The sequence below is a fragment of the Salmo salar genome, chromosome ssa12 (genome assembly GCF_905237065.1).
Source record: "Salmo salar chromosome ssa12, Ssal_v3.1, whole genome shotgun sequence".
NCBI lineage: Eukaryota > Metazoa > Chordata > Actinopteri > Salmoniformes > Salmonidae > Salmo > Salmo salar.
The window spans coordinates 49012676-49037906 of record NC_059453.1 but is presented as its reverse complement, the minus strand read 5'-3'; the positions used below and the strand labels follow the sequence as shown (position 1 = coordinate 49037906).

The 25231-nt window shown below is 41.0% G+C and overlaps 1 protein-coding gene across 1 annotated transcript in view; it reads right to left on the bottom strand.

The window, feature by feature from the left end:
• The window catches only part of vstm2lb (V-set and transmembrane domain containing 2 like b), a 76395-nt gene that overhangs the window by 11515 nt on the left and 39649 nt on the right, over positions 1 to 25231 (bottom strand). The window lies entirely within an intron of this gene.

Here is a 25231-nt window from a genome sequence, read left to right as displayed (position 1 = left end):
ACCAGGAGATAGTGACTAGGCTCAGGGACCAGGAAGTAGTATGTTAGGCTCAGGGACCAGGAGATAGTGACTAGGCTCAGGGACCAGGAGGTAGTATGTTAGGCTCAGGGACCAGGAGATAGTGACTAGGCGGCCACAAATGTAACCATTTAACACTAGGAGAGCAGAGAGCATCATATTGACTCAAAACACATGCACTTTTTTATTACTCTGTCATTTTTAAAGTTATGTCCCACCCGTCCTTGACTTTTGCTAAAGAAGTCTAACACACTATCGTTGTTAGAATCTTAATAACACAAACAGAATTTGTGTTATAAGCAGTTTTAAGAGGACATATCAATGTTTCCCCCCTGCCTGTCAGGCATCTGCAGCTAATGATGGCCCACTGAAACAAAATCTAAACTATTTCGAAACTAATTTCACACATATAATAATAGATTTAGCCTAAAGACAACATTAAATTGACTCTAGTCCAGTGGGTCCGAATATTATCAATTGTTAGATTGTATATGAATAATCTGATAAACAGCACAGTTTGGAATTGACAACAGAGGCAGGGAAATGAAATGGAGTGCCAAAAAGTGACATTTGCTAATTCTCTTACAGTGTCACTGTCACGACACCTACGGAAGCTGGTGCTCGGCGGCGCTCGGCGGTCGTCGTAGCCGGCCTACTAACTGCCACTGATTTATGTTTCACGTTCTGTTAGTTAGGCCTAGGTTAGTTACGCACCTGTTTTGTATTAGTTGTTAGTGGGGAGGGGTATTTAGGCTAGCTAGTTAGGTTTGTGGTTTGTGCGGGATTGTTTGTTGTCAGCGTTGTATGTTGTTTATGAGGATCTGTGTTTTTCCCTCTTGGGATTACGAAGTATTGTATTTGGGCTGCGTCCCTGGTTATCGTTCGTAAGAGGGTGGTGCCTTTTATTTAGCACACCCTGCACTCCGTTCTTTCCAAATCACCTATGCTTGCCAAACAACTCTGGCAAATGAGCTATATTTAAAAAAATAACTTTTGGGGACAGAATTACTGCTATTACATCCGCTCCCCACACGCACTCCTACACTCACAGCACAGTAATATATTTAAACTCAAAATATGACATTCTGTTGTTTTAAAATGCATTTTTAATTCATAAATTAATTCCTTAAGACCTGCCCTTAACAAATTAATAATGAATGGTCCTTGCGATGTTGTTTATTTAATGGATTTTAACATTTGAATTCTGGTGTTTTAGTGTTTATTCTTTTGCACATATAGCCTACAGTTGCATAAACTAATGAAAATGCTATTGTGTTCATTAAAATACATTTTCTTTCGGGAGGGAGGTTCAGCACAGACTGACTGACTGAGCTCCCACAAGTCTCTCCTCGACGCTCCACTGCTCGTGGCTAGGGAGCAGCCTCCTTTGTGAGAAGGAGAGAGAGAGGGACAGAGGGCGACAAGAGAGGGAATGTCAAGCAGGTCTGTCTTGTCAACTAGGGTAGACCATTGTAAAATGAGAGGGCTATCTGTCTTTCTCGTAGTAAAATGTGTCCCAGTGAACAAGCAACATGCCTCTGCCCACTGGGGTGTGGTTTATGGAGCACAAGTTCTCATCACACCGGTACTGTCGTTGAAATTTATTTCACCGGCACATGCGCAAAACCAAGTAAACACCTGTAGATTTTGGTTACATGCATAGGTCGAGGACCATGCGGAATCATGGTGGATGTCAAATTTGAAACGAGAAGTGCAGAGTTGGAGAAGATGAATAGACAACAGTAATAGTCGAAGAATGGAATGAAAAAGAAGAAGGTGTCGAAAATTGAAGGGTATGATAAGTGTATGTCGGACAAGGGTTCATTTCTTATTGGGCTGCGATTTTTTTAACAAGGAAAAATATGGGAGATCCATCTGGGGTCATGAAGAGGGTGAATCGTTTTCCGGGAAATGTGAAATCAATCAATCAGTGACCTGGGCTTGTCCTAATAATTCATTATGTGCCTGAGGAATAGAGGACGAGGACAGCGGTCTCACAAGAATCGTGTCATCTGAAGTATCGTGCTTCGAACTCCGGAGTTGGGAATCTGTTAAGAGAGTCATCTCAGTGGTGTCGACGGAAGTTATCTCAAGGGTGTTGAGGGAAGTTAAGGCGGAAAACCTTGCATCGAGAATCCCAGGTGTGGTTAGTGCTCATCGCTTAACCCGCATGGTAGATGGAGAAAAGGAAGAAAGCATGTCAGTTATATGATTTTTTTGATAGTGAGCACTTAGGGTATATGAGGTAAGAGCATTTGTCCCAAAACCACTACAATGTAAAAACTGTAAAGGATTTGGCCATGTTTCAAGTGTGTGTAGACGAGTGGAGTGAACAAAAATCGGAGTGAAGAACGGCCGTGTTGCAATTGTGGTGGGGATCATGACCCAGAGTTTGTGGAGTGCCCTATAAGGGAAAAAGAGGTTGAGGGGGCCAAAGTTTGGGCGGGCAATCAAAATAATTGATAGAACAAGTGACACTTGGGTTGAGGAGATGGTAGTGGATGCATTACAGCCCATAGTGAGTATTTGTCAACCAAGAGAACATGACAAGGTGTACAGTGTGTAAAGAAAGTGGATTTTTTTGGTTTCATTTTTGGTTTCGTTTATGTTTTTTGTAATATATTATGTTTTCACCCTTCCCCTTTTATACCTTTTTTTGGCATTAAAGCTTCCTTGTTTTCACCCCACCAAATAGGTGGCTGCAATAGACCATCATATGATGTAGTCCCCCGTAAAACCCCACAGAAGAAGGTTAGATGCATGTGTCATGTGCATGTACTTCCGTCTTGTGCACAAGACCAACTGAAGGACCAATACAACTGATAATCACAGACCATGGATGTATCTCAATAGTCTTGAGATGACATCCTTTACTCATCTCCTTCATCTTCACACTGATCTGAAAGGAGTCAACATCAAATCAAATCAAATTTTATTGGTCACGTACACATATTTAGCAGATGTTATTCCGGGTGTAGCGAAATGCTTGTGTTCCTAGCTCCAACAGTGCAGTAGTATCAAACAGTGCAGTAGTATCTAAACATGATTCACAACAATACAAACAAATCCAAAAGTAAAAGAATGTAATTAAGAAATATATAAATATAAGATCGAGCAATGTTGGAGTTGCATTGACTAAAATACAGTAGAATACATTATTTAAACCTAATTAAAGTGACTAGTGTTCCACTATTAAAGTGGCCAGTGATTCCAATTCTATGAATATAGAGCAGAAGCCTCTAAGGTGCAGGGTTGTGCAACCGGGTGGAAGCCGGCTAGTGATGGCTATTCCACAGTCTGATGGCCTTAAGATAGAAGCTGTTTTTCAGTCTCTCGATCCCAGCTTTTATGCACCTGTACTGATCTCGCCTTCTGGATGATAGTGGGGTGAACAGGCCGTGGCTTGGGTGGTTGATGTCCTTGATGATCTTTTGGCCTTCCTGTGACATCAGGTGCTGTTGGTGTCCTGGAGGGCAGGTAGTTTGCCCCCGGTGATATGTTGGGCACCATCCTCTAGAGAGCCCTGCGGTTGCGGGTGGTGCAGTTGACATACCAAGCGGTTATACAGCCCGACAGGATGCTCTCAATTGTGCATCTGTAAACGTTTGATGGTTTTCAAATCAAATCAAACTTTAGTTGTCACATGCACCGAATACAACAAGTGTAGACCTTACCGTGAAATGCTTACTTACAAGCCCTTAACCAATAGTGCAGTTCCAGAAGAGTTAAGAAAATATTTACCAAATAAACAGAAATAAAACATGATAAAAAGTAACATAACAATAACGAGGCTATGTACAGGGGGTACCGGTACCGAGTCAGTGTGCGGGGGTACAGGTTAGAGGTAATTTGTACATGTAGGTAGGAGTGAAGTGACTATGCATAGATAATAAACAGCGAGTAGCAGCAGTGTACAAAACAAATGGAAGGGAGGGGAGTCAATGTAATAGTCCGGTGGCCATTTGATTAACTGTTCAGCAGTCTTTTGGCTTGGGGGTAGAAGCTGTTAACCTGTTAGGGCTAGGGGGCAGCATTTGCACGTCTGGATAAAAAAAATGTACCCGATTTAATCTGGTTACTAATCCTACCCAGTAACTAGAATATGCATATACTTATTATATATGGATAGAAAACACTCTAAAGTTTCTAAAACTGTTTGAATGGTGTCTGTGAGTATAACAGAACTCATTTGGCAGGCAAAACCCTGAGACATTTTCTGACAGGAAGTGGATACCTGATGTGTTGTATTGACTTTAAACCTATCCCATTGAAAAACACAGGGGCTGAGGAATATTTTGGCACTTCCTATTGCTTCCACTAGATGTCACCAGCCTTTACAAAGTGTTTTGAGTCTTCTGGAGGGAGATCTGACCGAACAAGAGCCATGGAACGATGATGTCCCATTAGACACCTGGCGCGCGAGTTCATGTTGGGTACCCTCGTTCCAATACGTTATAAAAGAGTATGCATTCGTCCACCTTGAATATTATTCATGTTCTGGTTAAAAAGGCCCTAATGATTTATGCTATACAACGTTTGACATGTTTGAACGAACGGAAATATATTTTTTCCCCTCGTTCATGACGAGAAGTCCGGCTGGCTTAGATCATGTGCTAACAAGACGGAGATTTTTGGACATAAATGATGAGCTTTTTTGAACAAAACTACATTCGTTATGGACCTGTGATACCTGGAAGTGACATCTGATGAAGAGAATCAAAGGTAATGGATTATTTACATAGTATTTTCGATTTGAGATCTCCCCAACATGACGTCTAGTCTGTATCGCAACGCGTATTTTTCTGGGCGCAGTGCTCAGATTATTGCAAAGTGTGATTTCCCAGTAAGGTTATTTTTAAATCTGGCAAGTTGATTGCGTTCAAGAGATGTAAATCTATAATTCTTTAAATGACAATATAATATTTTACCAATGTTTTCTAATTTTAATTATTTAATTTGTGACGCTGACTTGACTGCCGGTTATTGGAGGGAAACGATTTCCTCAACATCAATGCCATAGTAAAACGCTGTTTTTGGATATAAATATGAACTTGATAGAACTAAAAATGCATGCATTGTCTAACATAATGTCCTAGGAGTGTCATCTGATGGAGATTGTAAAAGGTTAGTGCATCATTTTAGCTGGTTTTATGGTTTTGGTGACCCTGTCTTTGACTTGACAAAACATTACACACAACTCTTGTAAATGTACTGTCCTAACATACTCTAAATGTATGCTTTCGCCGTAAAACCTTTTTGAAATCGTAAAACGTGGTTAGATTAAGGAGATGTTTATCTTTCAAATGGTGTAAAATAGTTGTATTTTTGAAAAATTTGAATTTTGACATTTATTTGGATTCAAATTTGCCGCTCTTGAAATGCACCTGCTGTTGATGGAGTGCACCACGGGTGGCACGCTAGCGTCCCACCTAGCCCATAGAGGTTAAGGAGCCTTTTGGTCCTAGACTTGGCGCTCCGGTACCGCTTGCTGTGCGGTAACAGAGAAAACAAACAGTCTATGACTTGGGTGACTGGAGTTTCTGACAATTTCATGGGCTTTCCTCTGACACCGCCTATTATATAGGTCCTGGATTGCAGGAAGCTTGGCCCCAGTGATGTACTGGGCCATACGCATTACCCTCTGCAGCGCCTTATGGTCAGATGCCGAGCAGTTGCCATACCAGGCAGTGATGCAACCGGTCAGGATGCTCTCAATGGTGCAGCTGTAGAACTTTTGAGGATCTGGGGACCCATGCCAAATCTTTTCAGTCTCTTGAGGGGGAAAAGGTTTTGTCGTGGCCTGTTCACGACTGTCTTGGAGTATTTGGACCGTGACAGATCGTTGGTGATGTGGACACCAAGGAACTTGAAACTCTCGACCCGCTCCACTACAGCCCCGTTGATGTTAATGGAACAATGGTGGACATCTTGAAGCAAGTGGGGACAGCAGACTGGGATAGGGAGAGATTGAATTTGTCTGTAAATACTCCAGCCAGCTGGTCTGCGCATGCTCTGAGGACGCGGCTAGGGATGCCGTCTGGGCCGGCAGCCTTGCGAGGGTTAACACACTTAAATGTCTTACTCATGCTGGCCACGGAGAAGGAGAGCCCACAGTCCTTGGTAGCGGGCTGCGTCGGTGGCACCTTGTTATCATCAAAGCAGACGAAGAAGGTGTTTAGCTTGTCCGGAAACAAGACGTCGGTGTCCGCGACGTGGCTGGTTTTCCCTTTGTAGTCCGTGATTGTCTGTCGACCCAGCCACATATGTCTCATGTCTGAGCCGTTGAATTGCGACTCCACTTTGTCTCTGTACTGACGTGTTGCCTGTTTGATTGCCTTATGGAAGGAATAACTACACTGTTTGTTTTCGGCCATACTTCCAGTCACCTTGCCATGGTTAAATGCGGTGGTTCGCACTTTCAGTTTTGCGTGAATGCTGCCATCTATCCACATTTTCTGGTTTGGGTAGGTTTTAATAGTCACAGAACATCTCCTATACACTTCCTGATGAACTCCGTCACCGTATCCGTGTTTTCGTTGATGTTATTCTCAGAGGCTAACCGGAACATATCCCAGATCGCGTGATCAAAACAATCTTGAAGCATGGATTCCGATTGGTCAGACCAGCGTTGAATAGACCTTAGCACGGGTACTTCCTGTTTGAGATTCTGACTATAGGAAGGGAGGAGCAAAATGGAGTCGTGATCAGCTTTGTCGAAGGGCGGGCCAGGGAGGTCCTTGTAGGAATTTTGAAAAGTTGAGTAGCAGGGGTCCAACGTTTTACCAGCGCAAGTACTACAGTCAAGTTTTGGTAGAACTTCGGTAGCCTTTTCCTCAAATTTGCTTTGTTAAAAATCCCCAGCTACAATAAATGTGGCCTCAGGATTTGTGGTTTCCAGATTGCATAAAGTCCAGTGTAGTTCTTTGATGGCAGTCATGGTATCGGCTTGAGGGCTGTGACTATAACCGAAGAGAATTACCTTGGGAGGTAATATGGTCGGCATTTGATTGTGAGGTATTCTAGGTTGAGTGAACAAAAGGACTTCAGTTTCTGTTTGTTATCACAATCACATCAAGAGTGGTTAATCATGAAACATATACCCCCGCCTTTCTTCTTAATTCCTGTCTGCACAATGTACTGAGAACACAGATAGCTGAATAGACGGGGACAGTATATCCCGAGAGAGCCATGTTTCTGTGAAACAGAGTATGTTACAATCCCTGATGTCTCTCTGGAAGGAGATCCTCGCCCTGAGCTTGTCTACTTTATTATCCAAAGACTGAACATTAGCAAGTATTGTACTCAGAAGTGGTGGATAGTGTGCACGCCTCCTGAGTCGGACTAGAAGTCCACTCCAAATACCTCTTCTCCGCCAGTGGTGTTTTGGAGCAGCCTCTGGAATAAGTTAAATTGCCCTGGGGGGTACGAACACAGGATCCAATTCAGGAAAGTCATATTCCTGGTCGTAATGCTGGTGAGTTACCGCCGCTCTGATATCCAAAAGTTCTTTCCGGCCGTATGTAATAACACCAAAAAAATCTGGGCTAATAATGTAAGAAATAACACAAAAAAAATGAAATACTGTAAAGTTTCTTCGGAGCTAGAAGCAGAGCTGCCATATCTGTCGGCCACTTTATACCGCTGAGATAAACTCAACAATACTTATGGAGGGCAATGGTCATAGTACATGCTACATTATAAAACTGGCTGAAAACTGCACACATATAATTAAAGGGTGCCTACACACACTTGAAATGCTAAAAACGGTGCATTACACAGAACAGAAAGTGACCCGAACATTGACTAACCATTGTCGTTTTTTGAATCATGAACAGTGTGAAGGCATGCACCCTCCTTTTATAAAAGTGGTTTATCGGGACATCCAAATTCAAGTGTGGCATACCCAAGATAGCAACAGTGCTTGAGGCAGTCTACTGACAACAGCATACACCAGACAGTTGTTTGCTCATGTTATCTAACTTAAAAGAAGCTAAACACGAGCACAAATAAATAGGTGAAGGATGGTGGTTGACAGAGAGAAAATGAACAAAAAGGATCATAGCGAAGTTATGAAAATTATGTCTTTTTAACAAACAATGAACTATTGCTTTGGTTTGTGATCACTTTCATATGGACATACAGCTTGGGAAGAGCCTTGAAAGAGAGTGAGCAGACAGTGAAGTCTAATTTTGACAAACTGCCTTTGCTGCCCACAGTCTTCTGTATCTATAGCCTAACAGATGGAACCCTAAAGCAAAGCAAAGTCATCTCAAGGACATCGATATGCAGGGAGTCCTGTATGAGGCTTAGATTTGGGATTCCACACCACAGTAGGATGGTCTTCGACATTTCCACGTAAAAAATCCCCATGAGCACTAACGTGAACTTCATAGGAGCACATAAAATGAAAGGTAAGAATCTATATTTTTGAGAAATTAAGGCATATACATTTTTCAACCATTTTCCATCCTAAAAATGTGGAATAAGCAAAGACTGATTTCTGGTAATCAGAAGGAAAAGCAGTCTTAGAAAACATTGAGCATAAAAAGTCTTAAAAGCTATTAAAAATACATTCACATTCATGTTGAATTAAAGACCCTGCCAAATAATATCAATATTTATATTTAGTTTCATTCTGTTACAAAAAACCCACCTATCTTTAAGATATTTTCTTATTTCTCTCCTTCATGAGGAGGGAAGATAATGACATTTCACAGAAGTAACTGTGGTTGCAGGATTACAAGATTATGTTATATTTATGCACCAAATGGTTGTTTCGACAAATCTCACCAGATTGGGTCTGCTGGATGATGGATAATTTCCTGATCCTATGACTCTGCAATGAGGTTGACAGTGTGATAAGGGGAGTATAGGCTAATTGGAAAAATTGTTACAACAGAATGTGATGTTATTTTTTTTTCAAAGACATGTGTTTTAGAGATTTACATTAAGAATATTGGATTGTAGTAATAATTTGTCATACAGTAGATGATTTGTTTGTATTTCCGGAATCAAAGATGCACTGAACTGAATTATTGTTCTGATCTGTCCTTTCTCAAGGTTATGGTGGAGATGGTATCTAAATGCATGGGTGGGGTAATTTTACCAAATGGTGTGTTCCTCAAAACCTCCTCTAACCAGCTGAAGAAATGGCGTTCACTACGGCGCTGTCCTGCACCACCTCTATCGAGTGACCTGAGTCCGAACCAGCAATCGGTGTACAGCATCCAGTTGAACAACAGAAGTCCACATGGAGTGAGCATGGGGAGAGATCCGTTCCAAAACTTCTCTCATATTGCTGGTATACTGGTTGGCAAATGGACAAGACATTGTAGGAGTTGTGGTGGGGTTCAGGTGAGACATTGAAATTGGGACATTGTCATGGGCCATCCACATTGAACTGTAAAGCTATCTGCAGAAGAAAAATGAAGACATGCCACAAGATTGTTTGCCGGGAAAAGCAGCGGGTTGGTCTCGTGTGCCCGTAATTGATTTGTCTAAAATTGTTATTTTGGGGTATCAGGTTGATTGAGGAGGTTTATACACTGCAAAATGTATAGTGATTTAGGCTAAGAATGCATTGAGATACTGATCTGCAATTATAACCCTGATGAGAAACTTAATACTAGAATTATGAGATGAATATATTGTATAGTAATATACATTCTGTCAGTGTGTTAAGTTGAGGGTTTTCATTTTGGGTGATAGAACCAATGTGAATCACTGAGCAATGTCATTCTAAATTTTGTTATTTTAATTATTAATTCTTTGGGTTTTAATTATGATTTGGAAGCTGAATGATTTTTAAAACTGCCTGATTGATTTGAGAAAGTTTTGGTATGTTAATCGGAGCAATTAATGTATTATGGATTGATTGTTTTGATTGTTGTTATGATGATTGTGACATAGGTAAAGAAGTTGTTTGTGTACTGAAAATGTTGACCAATGACTAGTCTCAGCATGCCTTGGTGAATGGAGAGGTGAACTCTGGTCCTGAGAGTAAAATTGATACTAATCTATTGGATTTATATCCATTGCCAATTGTAATTTTTGATAATGATAATACTCAGGAACTATAGCAGGTTTATGCTAATGGCACATAGAGTCCATAGGCGATGCCTTACACATGGTGGAATCATGATACTTAACCCAGGGCATGTTCATTGGGCACTTTAGGCATTAAACCTTGTAATTCTGCTTTTAAATTGAGAGAATTCTCAAAATGGGGGAATGTGGTAGCAGGATTACAATATAATGTTATATTTATGCACCAAATGCACAAATTCCGCTACAAGACCATGGTGATTGCCTACGGAGCTGTGAAGGGAACGGCACCTCCATACCTTCAGGCTCTGATCAGGCCCTACACCCAAACAAGGGCACTGCGTTCTTCCACCACTGGCCTGCTGGCCCCCCTACCTCTGAGGAAGCACAGTTCCCGCTCAGCCCAGTCAAAACTGTTCGCTGCTCTGGCACCCCAATGGTGGAACAAGCTCCCTCACGACGCCAGGACAGCGGAGTCAATCACCACCTTCCGGAGACACCTGAAACCCCACCTCTTTAAGGAATACCTAGGATAGGATAAAGTAATCCTTCTAACCCCCCCCCCCCCCCCTTAAAAGATTTAGATGCACTATTGTAAAGTGCTTGTTCCACTGGATATCATAAGGTGAATGCACCAATTTGTAAGTCGCTCTGGATAAGAGCGTCTGCTAAATGACTTAAATGTAATGTAATGTAATGTAAATGGTTGTTTAATTTATTAGAGTAAGGTTCTTAGGACTCTCTCTCTCTCATTTTCTGAGTTAACTGAGCGGAGTATTTATGGAGCTTGGGCTGGCAACTGATTAAGTGATGGCTTGGTGATAAAAAACCTACAGCTGGCATCCCATAGATCAGATGTGGTGGGAGTCACCGAGATAGAGATAGCCTGGAAGAACAGAAGAAAGGCCTCAGTATTCCTAATTATCCTGGCAGATGACCACAGGATGAACCCAAAGTGGCTTATGTTGCCCCCAATCTATATGGGAGGGGTTGAAGCAGCTATCACTGAGAAATCTTGGTAACAGGTATATAAGGAACAGCATGGTCTGTTCCTTATATACCAAGACTGTTGGATCGACGGTTTCATTATTGCAATAATTAATTGATATTGAATAAAGATGATTGTTTGAAGAAATGACAAAGTCTCTCTCAAAATGAATATAATATTCCACCACATAACACATAACCCTTACCACCCCCCAGGTGGTAAGGGTAGGCAACAACACATCCACCACGCTGATCCTCAACACGGGGGCCCCTCAGGGATGCATGCTCAGGCTCGTCCTCTACTCCCTGTTCACTCATGACTGCATGGCCAGGCACAACTCCAACACCATCATTAAGTTTGCCGATAACACAACAGTGGTAGGCCTGATCACTGACAACGATGAGACAGCCTATAGGTAGGAGGTCAGAGACCTGGACGTGTGGTGCCAGGACAACAACCTCTCCCTCAATGTGATCAAGACAAAGGAGATGATTGTGGACTACAGGAAAAGGAGGACCGAGCACGCCCCCATTCTTATCGATGGGGCTGTAGTGGAGCAGGTTGAAAGCTTCAAGTTCCTTGGTGTCCACATCACCAACAAACTATCATGGTCCAAACACACCAAGACAGTCGTGAAGAGGGCACGACAAAGCCTATTCCCCCTCAGGAGACTGAAAAGATTTGACATGGCTCCTCAGAACCTCATAAAGTTCTACAGCTGTACCATCGAGAGCATCTTGACTGGTTGCATCACCGCCTGTTATGGCAACTGCTCGGGCTCCAACCACAAGGCACTACAGAGGGTAGTGCGTACGGCTCAGTAGAGTACATCACTGGGGCCAAGCTTCCTGCCATCCAGGACCACTATACCAGGTGGTGTCAGAGGAAGGCCCTAAAAATTGTCAAAGACTCCAGCCACCCTAGTCATAGACTGTTCTCTCTGCTACCGTACGGCAAGCGGTACCAGAGCGCCAAGTCTAGGTCCAAAAGGCTTCTTAACATTTTCTACCCCCAAGCCATAAGACTTCTGAACAGCTAATCAAATGGATACCCAGACTATTTGCATTGCCCCCCCCCCCTTTTACACTGCTGCTACTCTGTTTATTATCTTTTTATAGTCACTTTAACTCTACCTACATGTACATATTACCTCATTACCTTGACTAACCGGTGCCCCCGCACATTTACCCTGTACTGGTACCCCCTGTATATAGTCCCTCTATTGTTATTTTACTGTTGCTCTATTTTTACTTTCTAATTTTGACCTAATAAATTGTTGGTTAATAAGGGCTTGTGAGTAAGCATTCCACTGTAAGGTCTACACCTGTTGTATTCAGCGCATGTGACAAATACATTTAGATTTTATATGATTCAACTGAATTGGCTACAATGGGAATTCATTGTAGTCACAAACCACAGTTGGGTCACCTGCTACTGGCATAGTGTTATGTTCAGCTCATAACTGTTTTCTTTCTCTTTCTGTTGCGTGGTGGTCAAAGCAAAAGTGTGAAAACAGTCTGGACTGCCCTCCCTCTCTCTCCCTGTCTCTCTCTTTTCAGTTAATGTCACCTCTTCCAGCTCTTACTGACACCTACCCATGAGCCCCCTCTATTTCCATTTACTGTAACCAGCCCTCTCACCCACTAAACATAGACCGACACCGGACGTCTATGGGCATTGAAAAGTAGTTGAAATGTGTTCAGTCCAAATCTGAACCAATCACATATGTCTTTTTCACAAGTTTGGACAGCACAGTAAAGTACAGTAAAGAAAAGTAGAGTAGGATATAGGTCAGTACAATACATTACAGTACTGTACAGTAGTGCACACTAGAGTAGAGTGAACCATACTCTACTGTGCTGTACTGCGATGTCCAAACTTGAAAATAGATGTCTATGATTGGAGCAGATTTGGTCCAGTCCATACAAACCAAATTTGTTACCATGGAATTGCCTTCTTACAGCTTTGAGGTAGACCCTGTTCTTTCAAATCCATCCAACCCAAAAGAGACTTACTAAAAACACTAATTCTGCAGACTCAAGCCTTTTCTCTCGATTTCCCCTCCCTCTCTCTCGATTGTTATCTTTCACTCTCTCATATGTGTGTATCAGAGGAGGCTGCTGAGGGGAGGTCGGCTCTTAATAATGGCTGAAATTGAGGGAATGCAATGGAATCAAACCATGTGTTTGACGTATTTGATACCGTTCCACTTGTTCTGCTCCAGTCATTACCACGAGCCAGTCCTCCCCAACTAAGGTGCCACCAACCTCCTGTGGTGTGTATCCCTTTATTTTCTGTTCCTTCTCTCTCTCCCTTACCTACAGTTTCACACTAACACTGAGTTGCTTTGTTCCTCTAAAACAAACCCTCTTGGTTCCCCTCTACTGAGAGCTGTTGCCTCTCCTCTTATTCTCTCACTCCTTCCTCCCACTCTATACCCCCTGCATCTCTGTTCTCTCTCTTTCTCACTCACTCCCTCTCTAATCTCTCTCTCTTCTCTCGCTGAGTGTGCAGTCCGTTCCTACTCTCCTGTCTGGCATACAGTGATGCTCTCACACTATTAGTGGCACACTAGTGCTTATGTGTCGCCTTATGTGTGTCTGTGTGTGGGTGTGTGTGTGTGAGTGAGTGCAGAGTGGAAAGGACGTCTCTAGGTAGGAATTCCATCCATGATGTCCTTCTATACTCCAAGAGAGGAAGGATGCATGCAGCCTTGGCCCTACCAAATTACAGAGAATTAGAACCATTTCAAAGATCAAAGATGAAAACAAGAATTGTATCCTCTATGTATAGGAAGAGAGAAATGGACAGATTGCATCTGAGAAAAAATAACACGGAAGAGTGATTCTATATGCATTGACTGCATGCAAGGAAACAGTGAATTATTTTGCAAAATCAGCAACATGGTAACGTTCTTAATTAGAGTTGCTAATTTTCTTAACCATGCAGTGGTAGAGCGGGTTGTTGATGTGATGTTATTGTAATTCATCAAATTAGCATTTACAGTAACAAGGCACACCTGTGAATTGAAATGCTGTAACGGTCGTCGTATGTAATGGACCAAGGCGCAGCGGGTTGAGTGCTCATCTTAACTTTATTAGAACACGTAACAAACAAAACAAGAAAACGATCGAACGAACAGTGTTGCAGGCTAACACACAGCAGTACAACAACAACTTCCCACAAAGGGACAGGTGAAAACAGTATGACTCTCAATCAGCAACAACGATGTACATCTGTTCCTGATTGAGAGCCATACCAGGCCAACAAAGAAATACACAACATAGAAAAAATAGAAATACAAAACAAGAACATTACCCAAAAACCCCGGAACACATAAATCAAACACCCCTCTTACATAAATACATATCCCATTAAACCCCGAACCACATAAAACAAATACCCCCCGCCACGTCCTGACCAAACTACAATAACCAATAACCCCTTATACTGGTCAGGACGTGACAAATGCATTCCAGGTGACTACCTCATGAAGCTGGTTGAGAGAATGCCAAGAGTGTGCAAAGCTGTCATCAAGGCAAAGGGTGGCTACTTTGAAGAATCTCAAGTATAACATTTGTTTAACACTTTTTTTGGTTACTGCATGATTCCATATGTGTTATTTCATAGTTTTGATGTCTACAATGTAGAAAATAGTAAAAATAAAGAAAAACCCTTGAATGAGTAGGTGTGTCCAAACTTTTGACTGGTACTGTATGTGTTTCTTAATCTTGTGTGTGCTTCCTCATGCCTGTTTTAGAAATGTGAAAATAACTGGTTTCATATCAGTAATGCTTCAGGCTTAAAAATACAGAGCACGATTCACTACATTGCCAAAGGAATGTGGACACCAGCTAGTCGAGCATCTCATTCTAAAATCATGGGCATTAATATGGAGTTGGTCCTCCCTTTACTGCTATAACAGCCTCCACTCTTCTGGGAAAGGCTTTCCACTAGATGTTGGAACATGGCTGCAGGGCCTTGCTTCCATTCAGCCACAAGAGCATTCGTGAGGTCGGGCACTGATGTTGGGCGATTAGGCCTGGCTCGCAGTCAGTGTTCCAATTCATCCCAAAGGTGTTAGATAGGGTTGAGGACAGGGCACTGTGCAAGCCAGTCAAGTTCTTCCACACCGATCTAGACAAAACATTTCTGTATGAAACTCGCGTTGTGCACGGGGGCATTGTCATGCTGAAATAGAAAGAACCTTTCCCAAACTGTTGCCACAAAGTTGGAAGCACAGAATCGTCTAGAATGTCATTGTATGCAGGAGCTAAGGGGCCTAGCCAGAATCATGAAAACAGCCCCAAACCATTTTCCCTCCTCCACCAAACTTTACAGTTGGCACTATGCATTGGGGCAGATAGCATTCTCCTGGCAAACCCAGATTTGTGCATTTCCACTGCTCCAGAGTCCAATGGCGACGAGCTTCATACCACTCCAGCCGACGCTTGGCATTGCACATGGTGATCTTAGGCTTGTGTGCGGCTGCTTGGCCATGGAAACCAATTTCATGAAGCTCCCGACAAACAGTTCTTGTGCTGACGTTGCTCCCAGTGCAGTTTGGAACTCGGTAGTGAGTGTTGCAACCGAGGACAGATGATTTTTACACACTATGCGCGTCAGCACTTGACGGTCCTGTTCTGTGAGCTTGTGTGTCCTACCACTTCATTGCTGAGCTGTTGTTGCTCCTTGTTTCCACTTCACAAAAATAGCACTTACAGTTGACCGGGGAAGCTCTAGCAGGGCAAAAATTTGACCAACTGACTTTTTGGAAAGGTGGCATCCTATGACGGTGCCATGTTGAAAGTCACTTAGCTCTTCTGTAAGGCCATTCTACTGCCAATGTTTGTCTATGGAGATTGCATGTCTCTGTGTTCAATTTTAAAATAGCCGAGTCCACTAATTTGAAGGGGTGTCCACATACTTTTGTATATTTTGTGTCGATAAAGAGTATCCAGCTAAAAAGACAGAAAGTCCGAAATACAGACACATGACAATGATAGACAAACAGACTGATGGAAAGATAGATAGATATGGTGCAATGGTTGTGAACAAACATGGGTCAAAGTATTTGTTTTCTTTCAGTGGCAAGAAAAAGTATGTGAACCCTTTGGAATTACCTGGATTTCCGCATAAATTGGTCATCAAATTTGATCTGATCTTCATCTAAGTCACAACAATAGACAAACATAGTGTGCTTAAGCATTGCCTGATGTGAATCATGTCTCGAACAAAAGAGATCTCAGAAGACCTAAGATAAAGAATTGTTGACCTGTATAGAGCTGGAAAGGGTTACAAAAGTACCTCTAAAAGCCTTGATGTTCATCAGTCCACGGAAAGACAAACTGTCTATAAATGGAGAAAGTTCAGCACTTTTGCTACTCTCCCTAGGAGTGGCCGTCCTGTAAAGATGACCGCAAGAGCACAGCGCAGAATGCTCAATGAGGTTAAGAAGAATCCTAGAGTGTCAGCTAAAGACTTACAGAAATCTCTGGATGTTCCACAGCGCTACTGGCAAAATATTCTGTGGACAGATGAAACTACAGTTGAGTTGTTTGGAAGGAACACACAACACTATGTGTGGAGAAAAAAAGGCACAGCACACCAACATCAAAACCTCATCCCAACTGTAAAGTATGGGGGAGGGAGCATCATGGTTTGGAGCTGCTTGCTGCATCAGGGCCTGGACAGCTTGCTATCATTGACGGAAAAATGAATTCCCAAGTTTATCAAGACATTTTGCAGGAGAATGTTAGGCTGTCCACCAATTGAAGCTCAACAGAAGTTGGGTGATGCAACAGTGATGCAACAGGACAACAACCCAAAACACAGAAGTAAACCAACAATAGAAAAGCTTCCTATTTCCTCCTGACCGTTGTGCATGTCTGATCTGCAACTACAGAAAAAGATTTTTTTATGTAATTGCTGTCAAAGGAGGGTCAACCAGGTTATTAAAACCTGTTATGGACAGGAGTTCCGCTAGCGGAATGTTAGCTAGCCAATGTAATAGCAGGGCGCGAAATACAAAACAGCAAAAATCTCATAATTCAATTTTCTCAAACATACAACTATTATACACCATTTTAAAGATAATCTTCTCATTAATCCAACCCCATTGTCCGATTTCAAAAAGGCTTTACGGCGAAAGCACAACATTAGATTATGTTAGGACATCAACTTGACAAGAAAGAAACACATCCATTTTCCAAGCAAGGAGAGGCATCACAAAAAACAGAAATACAGCTAAAATTAATCACTAACCTTTGACGATCTTCATCAGATGACACTCCCAGGACTCAATGTTACACAATACATGTATGTTTTGTTTGATAAAGTTCATATTTATATCCAAAAACCCCATTTTACATTGGCGCGTGATGTTCAGAAAATGTATTGCCTCCCAAAACTTCAATGAGCACATCAATTTACAAAAAAACTCATCATAAACGTTGATAAACTTTACAACACTTATTGAAAGAATTATAGATACACTTCTCCTTAATGCAACCGCTGTGTCAAATTTCAAAATAGCTTTACGGCAAAAGCACATTGTTCAATATTCTGAGTACAGAGCTCAGCCTTCAAAGCAAGCTATACAGTTACCTGCCAAGTTCTGGAGTCAACTAAACTCAGAAATAGTATTATAAATTTTCACTTACCTTTGCTGATCTTCGTCGGAATGCACTCCCAGGACTCCCACAAGAAATGTTATTTTTGTTCGATAAACTCCATATTTATGTCCAAATACCTCCTTTTGTTTGTGCGTTCAGATCACTATCCAAAGGCAAAATGCGCGAGCGCAAAACCAGAGACGAAAAGTCAAAATGTTCCATTACCGTTCATAGAAACATGTCAAACGATGTTTACAATCAATCCTTAGAGTCTTTTTAACATAAATATCCGATAATATTACAACCGGACAATAGGTTATTCATTACAGAGGAAAAAGAAGGAGCGGCGCACCTGCGTGCTCGCGCAGTAAACAACTCCTTGGTCTCAGGCAGTCCACTGGTTGACTGGGCGCTTATTCTCTGCCCAGTAACAGTAGAAGCATGAAACAAGGTTCTAAAGACTGTTGACATCTAGTGGAAGCCTTAGGAAGTGCAATATGACCCCACAGACACTGTAGTTTGGATAGGGATTAGATAGAAAAACTACAATCCTCAGATTTCCCACTTCCTGGATGGATTTTTCTCAGGTTTTTGCCTGCCATATCAGTTCTGTTATACTCACAGACATCATTCAAACAGTTTTAGAAACTTCAGAGTGTTTTCTATCCAAATCTACTAATAATACGCAAATATTGGACTCTGGGCCCGAGTAGCAGGGCAAGCTTTTCATCCGAATGTGAAAATACTGCCCCCTATCTCTAACAGGTTTTAAATCCAAGGGTTCACATACTTTTCCCACCCTGCACTGTGAAGGTTTACATGGTGTGTTCAATAAAGACACGAAAACAAGATCAGAAGATGAAGATCAGATCAAACTTTATGACCAATTTATGCAGAAATCCAGATATTTCCAAAGGGTTCACATACTTTTTCTTGCCACTGTAGGTGTGCTTGATTTGGCTTGGGTGGGCATGGTTTACACACGGGACTATTGGTTTAAGTGCACCAGAAAAGTTAAATCAAGCTCGCCTAAAGTATTTGGAAGACAACGTATATATACTGTATGTACACATGTCAAATACTAATTCCCAGCCTCCCGAGTGGCGCAGCGCTTGAGGCGTCATTACAGACCCGGGTTCGATCGCAGGCTGGGAGACCCATGAGGCAGCGCACATTTGGCCTAGCGTCGTCCGGGTTAGGGGAGGGTTTGGCCGGCTGGGATGTCCTTGTCCCATCATGCTCTAGCGACTCCTTGTGGCGGGCATGCACGCTGATTTCAGTCACCAGTTGTACGGTGTTTCCTCTGACACATTGGTGCGGCTGGCTTCTAGGTTAAGTGAGCAGTGTGTCAAGAAGCAGTGCGGCTTGGCAGGGTCGTGTTTCGGGGGACGCATGGCTCTCGACCTTCGCCTCTCCTGAGTCCATATAGGAGTTGCAGCGATAGGACAAGACTGTAACTACCAATTGGATATCACGAAATTGGGGTGAAAAAGGGGTGAAAAGATAGCAATAAATATAATTATGCCCACTACACCTTTGGGTGGTGGACCATTCTTGATACACATGGAAAACTGTTGAGCGTGAAAAACCCAGCAGGACCATGGCTTATAAAATGCAACACTTTTTTGTTACTGTTTCTCCTATTGTCCTGTTTGTCTTATTTATTCTACTATTGTGCAGGAAACCAGGGTCCAGTTTTTTAAAGTTAATTCATCAGATTTCGGCAATTGGATAGGATTAAATGTTGGAATTGGGTTTTTCAAAACTGACATTTTTTATTCTGATCCTCTGAAAAGGAATAAGGATTTGGTAGTCCAATCTGACCTTTAAACTGGATTAATTGTTATTTTTAATTTTTTCAAAACTGAAAAGTAGTTATGGTAATTCAGATTTCCGGCATCAAAACTATCTTGATCCCACTGGAAGGGAGGATTCAGGGGGGATTTGAAAGGTGAAAGGCACTACAACCAAGAAATGTCAATGTAACTAAAGTGAGATTTAAAAAACGTTCTTACATCTGAAAAACAAAGGTGTATTATGTTAAATTGACCCTAGTATAGGTATGTGGTCAGTTGTTATATTGAGACATGTCAAATACACGCATCTACTTACTTATAAGTGATATGAAATCTGTAAAGAAAAAATGTATCTTACTTGAATTTATGTAGTTAACTTTTTGTTTCCCCACGACAGTGTGGAAGTAGTACCACAACCTATCCAGTAGATGGCATGGTGTAGGCCTGTTCAAAGCACTGAAAATCTGGATTCGGTGATCTTGATATTGTTGTATGTGGGTCAGAATGATCCTATCCGATTATTTTCTGAACTTCTTGATGGAATAAAAGGCTTTAAACTCCAGGGCTGGATGGCATACTAGTTGAGGTATATCAAACCTTATTTGATGTACTCAGAGGTTCTGTTATTAGCATGTTTTAACCATTCCTATAAAAATGGTAGACTGTCAGACACTCAGAAAGAAGGTCTGATTTCACTATTACTGAAACAGGACCCAGGTGGTAAATAAAGATCCAGTCCATTTAAAAGACAGGATGCTTCTTACACTTCCATGGTGTGATGCAAAAATGATAGCAAAATGCATAGAGCACAGAATTAAGAAGGTATTGTCAGATATTATTAATCCTAATCAGGCAGGTGTTTTACATTGATGATACATTAGACATAATATAAGACAAGTACTGGAAACAATAGAATACTATAAAAAATCTGCGAAACCAGGCCTGGTATCCATAGCTGACTTTGAAAAGGCCTTTGATAAAGTACGTTTGGAATTTATATAGAAATGCCTGGACTATTCTTATTTTGGAGAATCTCTTATACATTGGGTTAAAATTATGTATAGTAACCCCAGATGTACAAAAAAATTCTGGCTACTTTTCAGAAAGTGTTAAACTGTCAAGAGGAGTAAAACAAGGTTGTCCACCATAGGCATATCTATTTATTATGACTATCGAAATGTTAGCTATTAATATCAGATCCAACAATAATATCAAGGTGCTATAAATCCAGGGCTTAAAAACAAAAGTCATTGTATGCTGACAGAATTTTTCTAACCGCTCTGGATTACAATCAGTATTTATATTCCGAAAGGAAGAAATTATTTCACTACAATACATTTTCATAGAAAGTTAGCAAAAAGAGATAAGATCTTGCTACTATGGAAAGGGCAATACCTGTCTATTTGAGGAAAAATCACCCTGATTAATAACTCTTTAGTCATATCCCAGTATACTTATTTACTCATGGCGCTGCATACACCTAACAACTTGTTTTTTTAATTATATGAGCAAAAAATATTCCACTTTATTTGGAACAGCAAGCCAGATAAAATGTATCTGGTATATTTATATATCGAATATGAATTTGGAGGGCAGAAAGGGGTAAATATTTAAACATTGGACATCTCACTAAAGGCTTCAGTCATACAAAGGTATACTTAAATCCAAAACCAGTTGTAGCAGATTATTAAGAATGGCTCACCCCATGTTCAAGAATGGTATTTCTCTCTTTATTCAGATAACAACCTCTCCCTTTCGGTTATCTGAAAATAACATAATCTCCAAATTATTGCTATTTTTAAAACAAGCCATAGAAAGCTGGTTTCAATTTCAGTTTAATCCACCAGAAAATACAGAACAAATATTACAACAAATATTATAGTTAAAATTGTGAAAGTATTCACCCCCTTGGCATTTTTCCTATTTTGTTGCCTTACAACCTGGAATTAAAATAGATTTTTGGGGGTTTTGTATAATTTGATTTACACAACATGCCTACCATTTTAAAGATGCAAAATATGTTTTATTGTGAAACAAACAAGAAATAAGACCAAAAAAAAATGGAAAACCTGAGAGTGTATAACTATTCACCCACCCAAAGTCAATACTTTGTAAAGCCACCTTTTGCAGCAATTACAGCTGCAAGTCTCTTGTGGTATGTCTCTATAAACTTGGCACATCTTGGATTTTTGCCCATTCTTCAAGGCAAAACAGCTCCAGCTCCTTCAAGTTGGATGGGTCCGCTGGTGTACAGCAATCTTTAAGTCATACCACAGATTCTCAATTGGATTGAGGTCTGGGCTTTGAATAGGTCATTCTAAGACATTTAAATGTTTCCCCTTAAATCATTTGAGTGTTGCTTTAGCAGTAAGCTTAGGGTCATTGTCCTGCTGGAAGGTGAACCTCCATCCCAGTCTCAAATCTCTGGAAGACAAACAGGTTTCCCTCAAGAATTTCCCTGTATTTAGCGCCATCCATCATTCCTTCAATTCTGACTAGTTTCCCAGTCCCTGCCGATGAAAAACATCCCCACAGCATGATGCTGCCATCACCATGCTTCACTGTGGGGATGGTGTTCTCGGGGTGATGAAAGGTGTTGGGTTTGCGCCAGACATAGCGTTTTCCTTGATGGCCAAAAAGCTCAATTTTAGTCTCATCTGACCAGAGTACCTCCTTCCATATGTTTGGGGAGTCTCCCACATGTCTTTTGGCGAACACCAAACATGTTTTCTTATTTTTTTTCTGGCCACTCTTCCGTAAAGCCCAACTCTGTGGAGTGTATGGCTTAAAGTGGTCCTATGGACAGATACTCCAATCTCTACTGTGGAGCGTTGCAGCTCCTTCAGGGTTATCTTTGGTCTCTTTGTTGCCTCTCTGATTAATGCAATCCTTGCCTGGTCCGTGAGTTTTGGTGGGCGGCCCTCTCTTGGCAGGTTTGTTGTGGTGCCATATTCTTTCCATGTTTTAATAATGGATTTAATTGTGCTCCATGGGATGTTCAAAGTTTCAGATATTTTTTATAACCCAACCCTGATCTGTAATTCTCCACAACTTAGTTCCTGACTTGTTTGGAGAGCTCCTTGGTCTTCATGGAGCCACTTACTTGGTGGTGCCCCTTGCTTTGTGGTGTTGCAGACTCTGGGGCCTTTCAGAACAGGTGTATATATACTGAGATCGTGTGACAGATAGATTTTGACATGTGACACTTAGATTGCATACAGGTGGACGTTATTTCATGCATTTTGTGACTTCTGAAGGTAATTGGTTGCACTAGATCTTATTTAGGGTCTTCATAGCAAATGGGTTGAATACATATGCACGCACCACTTTTCCGTTTTTTTATTTTTTTGATTTCACTATTTGGACTATTTTGTGTATGTCCATTACATGAAATCCAAATAAAAATGTATTTAAATTACAGGTTGTAATGCAACAAAATAGGAAAAATGCCAAGGGGGATGAATACTTTTGCAAGGCACTGTATACTAATTGATAAAAAAATATATATATATTTGGGAAGAACAAAAAACGGTATAATCTTAGTAAATTATATCATAGGACTGGTGGAGTTATGTCATAGCATGCAGTTAACAAAAATATATGGAAATGTCTGCTCTATCCAAAATTTCAACCAACTGATTGCAGCATTACCGCAAAACTGGAAGAGGCAAGTGGAAGGGGGAGAAGGTAAGGAACTTGTCTGTCAGCCCTACATTAAAGACCAAAATTGTTTAAAGAAAATAGTGATAAATGAAATAAATGTTGCTTGTTTTTGCTCGCAGGTTCAGGAATGGTTGAAGAATTTAAACATTTACCTGGAGCTAACTCTGCAAGTAGCACTGCTGGGTGACTTGAAATGCCATAGTCAATCCATCAATAATATAATAATACTCTTAGCAAAAATGTTTATCTTTAATTTACAATCTGTAGAATCTATGAGAATATAAAGGTTCAGAAACTTTGTGAAACATCACAGCACAGTTGACAAATATATGGCAATTAGAAATCAAAACTGGATGGTTTTGAGAGATAGATGGATGGGGTTGAAGGTAGCTGAATAATAAAAAAAAGATGACTAATGTAAAATATACTGTATCCATAAAATTGATATAGGTTTTTACTTCCAGCTTATACATACTAATTATTGTTGTCAATTAGTTTATTCCAATTAGGGGAGGGGTGGTAGGGTTAGGGGAAAATACTAAAGAAGGAACATATATTTAATAAAAAAAAAATATATATATTTAATTTAAAAAAAAAAAACAGTTGAAGTCGGAAGTTTACATACACCTTAGCCAAATACGTCTAAACTAATTTTTCACAATTCCTGACATTTAATCCTAGTAAAAATTCCCTGTCTTCGGTCAGTTATTAAGAATGTGAAATGTCAGAATAATAGTAGAGAGAATGATTTATTTCAGCTTTTATTTCTTTCATCACATTCCCAGTGGGTCAGACGTTTACATACACTCAATTAGTATTTGGTAGCATTGCCTTTAAATTGTTTAACTTGGGTCAAATATTTTGGGTAGCTTTCCACAAGCTTCCCACAATAAGTTGGGTGAATTTTGTCCCATTCTTGCTGACAGAGCTGGTGTAACTGAGTCAGGTTTGTAGGCCTCCTTGCTCGCACACTCTTTTTCAGTTCTGCACACACATTTTCTATAGGATTGAGGTGAGGGCTTTGTGATGGCCCCTCCAATACCTTGACTTTGTTGTCCTTGAGCCGTTTTGTCACAACTTTGGAAGTATGCTTGGGGTCATTGTACATTTGGAAGACCCATTTGCGACCAAGCTTTAACTTCCTGACTGATGTCTAGCGATGTTGCTTCAATAAATCCTCATGATGTTCCTTCCTCATGATGCCATCTACTTTGTGAAGTGCACCAGTTCCTCCTGCAGCAAAGCACCCCCACAACATGATGCTGCCACCCCCGTGCTTCACGGTTGGGATGGTGTTCTTCAGCTTGCAAGACTCCCTCTTTTTCCTCTAAACATAACGATGGCCATTATGGCCAAACAGTTCTATTTTTGTTTCATCAGACCAGAGGACATTTCTCCAAAAAGTACGATCTTTGTCCCCATGTGCAGTTGCAAACCGTAGTCTGTCTTTTTTATGGCGGTTTTGGAGCAGTGGCTTCTTCCTTGCTGATCGGCCTTTCAGGTTATGTCGATATAGGACTCGTTTTACTGTGGATATAGATACTTTTCTACCTGTTTCCTACAGAATCTTCACAAGGTCCTTTGCTGTTGTTCTGGGATTGATTTGCACTTTTTGCACCAAAGTACGTTCATCTCTAGGAGACAGAACGTGTCTCCTTCCTGAGCGGTAAGTGGATGTAAACTTCCAACTTCACCTGTATATATGGGGGATTGGAAATGATGCAGAGAATTACATTCATAGAAGCCACAATCTATCCGCAATATTAAAGCTGCTCTACCCCCTAATAAAAAAATAGAAAGAAATCCTAGAGGAAAACGTTATTCAGGCCTGGTTACAGTTTTGACTTAAATCGCCATGAAAATCTATGGAAGACTTGAAAATGTCTGTCTAGCAATGATCAACAATCAACTTGACAGAGCTTGATAAAACTTGAATGTGCAAATATTGTACAATCCTGGTGTACAAAGCTCTAAGAGACTTACCCAGAAAGACTCAAAGCTGTAATCACAGCCATGTATTGACACAGGGGTGAGAATACTTATGTAAATTAGATATTTCTGTATTTCATTGTCAATAAATCAGCAAAAATGTATGAAAACATGTTTTC